General features: G+C 46.2%; 3 non-coding genes across 3 annotated transcripts; all 3 read left to right on the top strand.

The window, feature by feature from the left end:
- The first annotated feature begins 656 nt into the window (after positions 1 to 656).
- On the top strand, positions 657 to 847 carry LOC130309215 (U2 spliceosomal RNA). Its single transcript, XR_008857914.1, has one exon. It is a non-coding gene; the product is annotated as a U2 spliceosomal RNA (small nuclear RNA).
- Positions 848 to 2938: 2091 nt separating this feature from the next.
- LOC130309214 (U2 spliceosomal RNA) lies at positions 2939 to 3129 on the top strand. The gene has a single exon (XR_008857913.1). It is a non-coding gene; the product is annotated as a U2 spliceosomal RNA (small nuclear RNA).
- Positions 3130 to 5219: 2090 nt separating this feature from the next.
- LOC130309213 (U2 spliceosomal RNA) lies at positions 5220 to 5410 on the top strand. The gene has a single exon (XR_008857911.1). It is a non-coding gene; the product is annotated as a U2 spliceosomal RNA (small nuclear RNA).
- Positions 5411 to 7358: the final 1948 nt, after the last annotated feature.

Raw genomic sequence — 7358 nt, 5'->3', positions numbered from 1 at the left:
GCTTCTATGAAGGACCATAATAGAACTACAGTGCTATGATGTCACTCACTTCCACAGGCCTTGCAGAGTGTAAACAACAACAACCCAGCTTTGTTGTGTATGTAACCATAGGGATTTGTGATGTCACCTAGAACCTTCACAGCAGCGACAGCTTTATGAGGAGCATCAGCACTGCTCTGCCTGAGCAGAAACATCACCGCCATAGGTTGTCAAATAACCCGGGTTTAACCCACACAGGTAAGTCCAATGGGGTGCAGGCATGTCCTCTATGCTTACAGCTTCCCGTGGGTGTTGGTTTGATACCGTTTGGGGACAGCCAAGGAGGCATCTGCAGGCAACAAAGGTAGGTGTGTGCTTGTGTGTGTGTTTCCTATGCAGATCCTAAGCCCAGTGTCACATGCAAGTAGGAGGAGTAAGAAGGGTTCCTGGCAAATCCGGGTTATGGATTGCATTTAAAAAGGCCCCGTGGGAGTGCAATGGGCCCCTGTCTTGCTGCTTAGCAATAATGGTATGGGTTTAGGTTCTGCTGTGTGTACTGGTGGTTGACTGCCCCCCAGCCCAGAGTGTGCATGGAAAATTGTCTGGCAGCCTCCCTGACAGCAAGCAGTGATAGTGCCCATGAAGGGCACCTTGTTGGGCCCGCCCCTTTCACGGTTATCGCTTCTCGGCCTTTTGGCTAAGATCAAGTGTAGTATCTGTTCTTATCAGTTTAATATCTGATACGTCCCCTATCTGGGGACCATATATTAAATGGATTTTTGAGAACGGGGGCCGATTTCGAAGCTTGCTTCCGTCGCCCTATGCATTGACCCGATATGGCAGTATCTTCGGGTACAGTGCACCACCCCCTTACAGGGTTAAAAAGAAAGATTCCTACTTTCATTGCTACCTGCTTGCCGGCTAGCCAGCTAGCCAGCTTTGTGGGCCTTGCTGCTGCTGCAGCCAAAAAACAAAAGGTGGTGCTGCTGCTGCTTCTGCTGCTTCTGCTTCTGCTTGTGTCTGGCCGCTGTTGGAGCGTCCAGGCACAGGACTTCTGCTGCTGCTGACTAAATGGCCTCCTTAATTGGATCATTTGAGTAGCCAGCACACCTGTGCAGGTAGGGCATGACATGATAGGCAGCTGCCTTGATAGCGGGTGGGTGCTGAATGTTCCTAATTGACAAAATAAGATTAATGCTTATGAAGAAATATAAAATCTCATCCCTTCCCCAATATCGCGCCACACCCCTACCCCTTAATTCCCTGGTTGAACTTGATGGACATATGTCTTTTTTCGACCGTACTAACTATGTAACTATGTAACATAACATGGGGGGGGGGGGGGTCTCCTGGCTGTTCACACAGGTGTGTCATTGCTGTACATTGACCATGCATTGCTTCTGTGGTATTGCAAAGGCAAAGACAAATGCTTCCAGCCATCCATTGCACTAATGGATTGGTCATCAGCTGGCTGTCTATGTCCCGCATCAATATAGACCAAAGTACAGAGGGTTAGGCTATGCTATTGTGCACCTACCTGATGCATCAGAAGGTGCGAGGCCCTTGCTAAATTCTGTGCACAGACTTTGAGATCTATACTTTAGACTGTATCTAAACCTGCTCCAACATGGACTGACATTCTGGCCTACTTTCAGCCGATGCGACTTGTCTGTCGCTGAACAGTCGCTTTTTATGTATTCAGCACCTATGTATAATGTTGTAAAAATGCTCTAGAAGCTAAAGTCGCAGAAATGTCACACATATTTGGCCTGCAACTTTCTGTGCGACAAATTCAGACAGGAAAAATCAGTATAAATCCTTAGAAAATTATCCCCCAGTGTCTCCATCTGCTGGCGGTATTGAATAAGCATTGCTGCACTGATGGGGTATGCATTAGACGAAAAAAAAGAAGAAAAAGAAGAATAATACGCCCAGAAAAGAGGCGAAAAGGAGAAAAACGTAAAAAAACGTGAAAAAAAAGTAAGAGGAAGAGAAGGGAAAAAAAGGTGGAAATGGGTTTAAAAGTGATTTCGGCGGAGAAATATATATATATATATATATATATATATATATATATATATATATACGCGCACACACACACATATATATAAACGTATTCTCCGTTGAGATATTGCAGCCGCTGCTGTGTCCAGGCCCAGGAGCCTTAGCACTGTGCTGTGATGTCACTCAATACCACTGACATCACTAGGTGTAAACAACATCTCTCCTTTGCTGTGTATGTGACTATGGAGCTGTTTGGTGATGTCGTCTATTATGGCCTTCATAGAAGCAACAGGAGATTGTTGCATCCATCTAGAACCCTCAGAACTACAGTGCTATGATGTCACTCACTTCCACAGGCCTTGCAGAGTGTAAACAACAACAACCCAGCTTTGTTGTGTATGTAACCATAGGGATTTGTGATGTCACCTAGAACCTTCACAGCAGCGACAGCTTTATGAGGAGCATCAGCACTGCTCTGCCTGAGCAGAACCATCACCGCCATAGGTTGTCAAATAACCCGGGTTTAACCCACACAGGTAAGTCCAATGGGGTGCAGGCATGTCCTCTATGCTTACAGCTTCCCGTGGGTGTTGGTTTGATACCGTTTGGGGACAGCCAAGGAGGCATCTGCAGGCAACAAAGGTAGGTGTGTGCTTGTGTGTGTGTTTCCTATGCAGATCCTAAGCCCAGTGTCACATGCAAGTAGGAGGAGTAAGAAGGGTTCCTGGCAAATCCGGGTTATGGATTGCATTTAAAAAGGCCCCGTGGGAGTGCAATGGGCCCCTGTCTTGCTGCTTAGCAATAATGGTATGGGTTTAGGTTCTGCTGTGTGTACTGGTGGTTGACTGCCCCCCAGCCCAGAGTGTGCATGGAAAATTGTCTGGCAGCCTCCCTGACAGCAAGCAGTGATAGTGCCCATGAAGGGCACCTTGTTGGGCCCGCCCCTTTCACGGTTATCGCTTCTCGGCCTTTTGGCTAAGATCAAGTGTAGTATCTGTTCTTATCAGTTTAATATCTGATACGTCCCCTATCTGGGGACCATATATTAAATGGATTTTTGAGAACGGGGGCCGATTTCGAAGCTTGCTTCCGTCGCCCTATGCATTGACCCGATATGGCAGTATCTTCGGGTACAGTGCACCACCCCCTTACAGGGTTAAAAAGAAAGATTCCTACTTTCATTGCTACCTGCTTGCTGGCTAGCCAGCTAGCCAGCCCTGTGGGCCTTGCTGCTGCTGCAGCCAAAAAACAAAAGGTGGTGCTGCTGCTGCTTCTGCTGCTTCTGCTTCTGCTTGTGTCTGGCCGCTGTTGGAGCGTCCAGGCACAGGACTTCTGCTGCTGCTGACTAAATGGCCTCCTTAATTGGATCATTTGAGTAGCCAGCACACCTGTGCAGGTAGGGCATGACATGATAGGCAGCTGCCTTGATAGCGGGTGGGTGCTGAATGTTCCTAATTGACAAAATAAGATTAATGCTTATGAAGAAATATAAAATCTCATCCCTTCCCCAATATCGCGCCACACCCCTACCCCTTAATTCCCTGGTTGAACTTGATGGACATATGTCTTTTTTCGACCGTACTAACTATGTAACTATGTAACATAACATGGGGGGGGGGGGGTCTCCTGGCTGTTCACACAGGTGTGTCATTGCTGTACATTGACCATGCATTGCTTCTGTGGTATTGCAAAGGCAAAGACAAATGCTTCCAGCCATCCATTGCACTAATGGATTGGTCATCAGCTGGCTGTCTATGTCCCGCATCAATATAGACCAAAGTACAGAGGGTTAGGCTATGCTATTGTGCACCTACCTGATGCATCAGAAGGTGCGAGGCCCTTGCTAAATTCTGTGCACAGACTTTGAGATCTATACTTTAGACTGTATCTAAACCTGCTCCAACATGGACTGACATTCTGGCCTACTTTCAGCCGATGCGACTTGTCTGTCGCTGAACAGTCGCTTTTTATGTATTCAGCACCTATGTATAATGTTGTAAAAATGGTCTAGAAGCTAAAGTCGCAGAAATGTCACACATATTTGGCCTGCAACTTTCTGTGCGACAAATTCAGACAGGAAAAATCAGTATAAATCCTTAGAAAATTATCCCCCAGTGTCTCCATCTGCTGGCGGTATTGAATAAGCATTGCTGCACTGATGGGGTATGCATTAGACGAAAAAAAAGAAGAAAAAGAAGAAGAATACGCCCAGAAAAGAGGCGAAAAGGAGAAAAACGTAAAAAAACGTGAAAAAAAAGTAAGAGGAAGAGAAGGGAAAAAAAGGTGGAAATGGGTTTAAAAGTGATTTCGGCGGAGAAATATATATATATATATATATATATATATATATATATATATATATACGCGCACACACACACATATATATAAACGTATTCTCCGTTGAGATATTGCAGCCGCTGCTGTGTCCAGGCCCAGGAGCCTTAGCACTGTGCTGTGATGTCACTCAATACCACTGACATCACTAGGTGTAAACAACATCTCTCCTTTGCTGTGTATGTGACTATGGAGCTGTTTGGTGATGTCGTCTATTATGGCCTTCATAGAAGCAACAGGAGATTGTTGCATCCATCTAGAACCCTCAGAACTACAGTGCTATGATGTCACTCACTTCCACAGGCCTTGCAGAGTGTAAACAACAACAACCCAGCTTTGTTGTGTATGTAACCATAGGGATTTGTGATGTCACCTAGAACCTTCACAGCAGCGACAGCTTTATGAGGAGCATCAGCACTGCTCTGCCTGAGCAGAAACATCACCGCCATAGGTTGTCAAATAACCCGGGTTTAACCCACACAGGTAAGTCCAATGGGGTGCAGGCATGTCCTCTATGCTTACAGCTTCCCGTGGGTGTTGGTTTGATACCGTTTGGGGACAGCCAAGGAGGCATCTGCAGGCAACAAAGGTAGGTGTGTGCTTGTGTGTGTGTTTCCTATGCAGATCCTAAGCCCAGTGTCACATGCAAGTAGGAGGAGTAAGAAGGGTTCCTGGCAAATCCGGGTTATGGATTGCATTTAAAAAGGCCCCGTGGGAGTGCAATGGGCCCCTGTCTTGCTGCTTAGCAATAATGGTATGGGTTTAGGTTCTGCTGTGTGTACTGGTGGTTGACTGCCCCCCAGCCCAGAGTGTGCATGGAAAATTGTCTGGCAGCCTCCCTGACAGCAAGCAGTGATAGTGCCCATGAAGGGCACCTTGTTGGGCCCGCCCCTTTCACGGTTATCGCTTCTCGGCCTTTTGGCTAAGATCAAGTGTAGTATCTGTTCTTATCAGTTTAATATCTGATACGTCCCCTATCTGGGGACCATATATTAAATGGATTTTTGAGAACGGGGGCCGATTTCGAAGCTTGCTTCCGTCGCCCTATGCATTGACCCGATATGGCAGTATCTTCGGGTACAGTGCACCACCCCCTTACAGGGTTAAAAAGAAAGATTCCTACTTTCATTGCTACCTGCTTGCTGGCTAGCCAGCCCTGTGGGCCTTGCTGCTGCTGCAGCCAAAAAGCAAAAGGTGGTGCTGCTGCTGCTTCTGCTGCTTCTGCTGCTTCTGCTTCTGCTTGTGTCTGGCCGCTGTTGGAGCGTCCAGGCACAGGACTTCTGCTGCTGCTGACTAAATGGCCTCCTTAATTGGATCATTTGAGTAGCCAGCACACCTGTGCAGGTAGGGCATGACATGATAGGCAGCTGCCTTGATAGCGGGTGGGTGCTGAATGTTCCTAATTGACAAAATAAGATTAATGCTTATAAAGAAATATAAAATCTCATCCCTTCCCCAATATCGCGCCACACCCCTACCCCTTAATTCCCTGGTTGAACTTGATGGACATATGTCTTTTTTCGACCGTACTAACTATGTAACTATGTAACATAACATGGGGGGGGGGGGTCTCCTGGCTGTTCACACAGGTGTGTCATTGCTGTACATTGACCATGCATTGCTTCTGTGGTATTGCAAAGGCAAAGACAAATGCTTCCAGCCATCCATTGCACTAATGGATTGGTCATCAGCTGGCTGTCTATGTCCCGCATCAATATAGACCAAAGTACAGAGGGTTAGGCTATGCTATTGTGCACCTACCTGATGCATCAGAAGGTGCGAGGCCCTTGCTAAATTCTGTGCACAGACTTTGAGATCTATACTTTAGACTGTATCTAAACCTGCTCCAACATGGACTGACATTCTGGCCTACTTTCAGCCGATGCGACTTGTCTGTCGCTGAACAGTCGCTTTTTATGTATTCAGCACCTATGTATAATGTTGTAAAAATGCTCTAGAAGCTAAAGTCGCAGAAATGTCACACATATTTGGCCTGCAACTTTCTGTGCGACAAATTCAGACAGGAAAAATCAGTATAAATCCTTAGAAAATTATCCCCCAGTGTCTCCATCTGCTGGCGGTATTGAATAAGCATTGCTGCACTGATGGGGTATGCATTAGACGAAAAAAAGAAGAAAAAGAAGAATAATACGCCCAGAAAAGAGGCGAAAAGGAGAAAAACGTAAAAAAACGTGAAAAAAAAGTAAGAGGAAGAGAAGGGAAAAAAAGGTGGAAATGGGTTTAAAAGTGATTTCGGCGGAGAAATATATATATATATATATATATATATATATATATATATATATATATATATATACGCGCACACACACACATATATATAAACGTATTCTCCGTTGAGATATTGCAGCCGCTGCTGTGTCCAGGCCCAGGAGCCTTAGCACTGTGCTGTGATGTCACTCAATACCACTGACATCACTAGGTGTAAACAACATCTCTCCTTTGCTGTGTATGTGACTATGGAGCTGTTTGGTGATGTCGTCTATTATGGCCTTCATAGAAGCAACAGGAGATTGTTGCATCCATCTAGAACCCTCAGAACTACAGTGCTATGATGTCACTCACTTCCACAGGCCTTGCAGAGTGTAAACAACAACAACCCAGCTTTGTTGTGTATGTAACCATAGGGATTTGTGATGTCACCTAGAACCTTCACAGCAGCGACAGCTTTATGAGGAGCATCAGCACTGCTCTGCCTGAGCAGAACCATCACCGCCATAGGTTGTCAAATAACCCGGGTTTAACCCACACAGGTAAGTCCAATGGGGTGCAGGCATGTCCTCTATGCTTACAGCTTCCCGTGGGTGTTGGTTTGATACCGTTTGGGGACAGCCAAGGAGGCATCTGCAGGCAACAAAGGTAGGTGTGTGCTTGTGTGTGTGTTTCCTATGCAGATCCTAAGCCCAGTGTCACATGCAAGTAGGAGGAGTAAGAAGGGTTCCTGGCAAATCCGGGTTATGGATTGCATTTAAAAAGGCCCCGTGGGAGTGCAATGGGCCCCTGTCTTGCTGCTTAGCAATAAT

This window comes from Hyla sarda, unplaced genomic scaffold, assembly GCF_029499605.1.
Source record: "Hyla sarda isolate aHylSar1 unplaced genomic scaffold, aHylSar1.hap1 scaffold_1517, whole genome shotgun sequence".
In the NCBI taxonomy this organism is placed as follows: Eukaryota; Metazoa; Chordata; class Amphibia; order Anura; family Hylidae; genus Hyla; species Hyla sarda.
The sequence above is the reverse complement of the archived record's forward strand: the minus strand, read 5'-3'. Positions and strand labels throughout refer to the sequence as shown.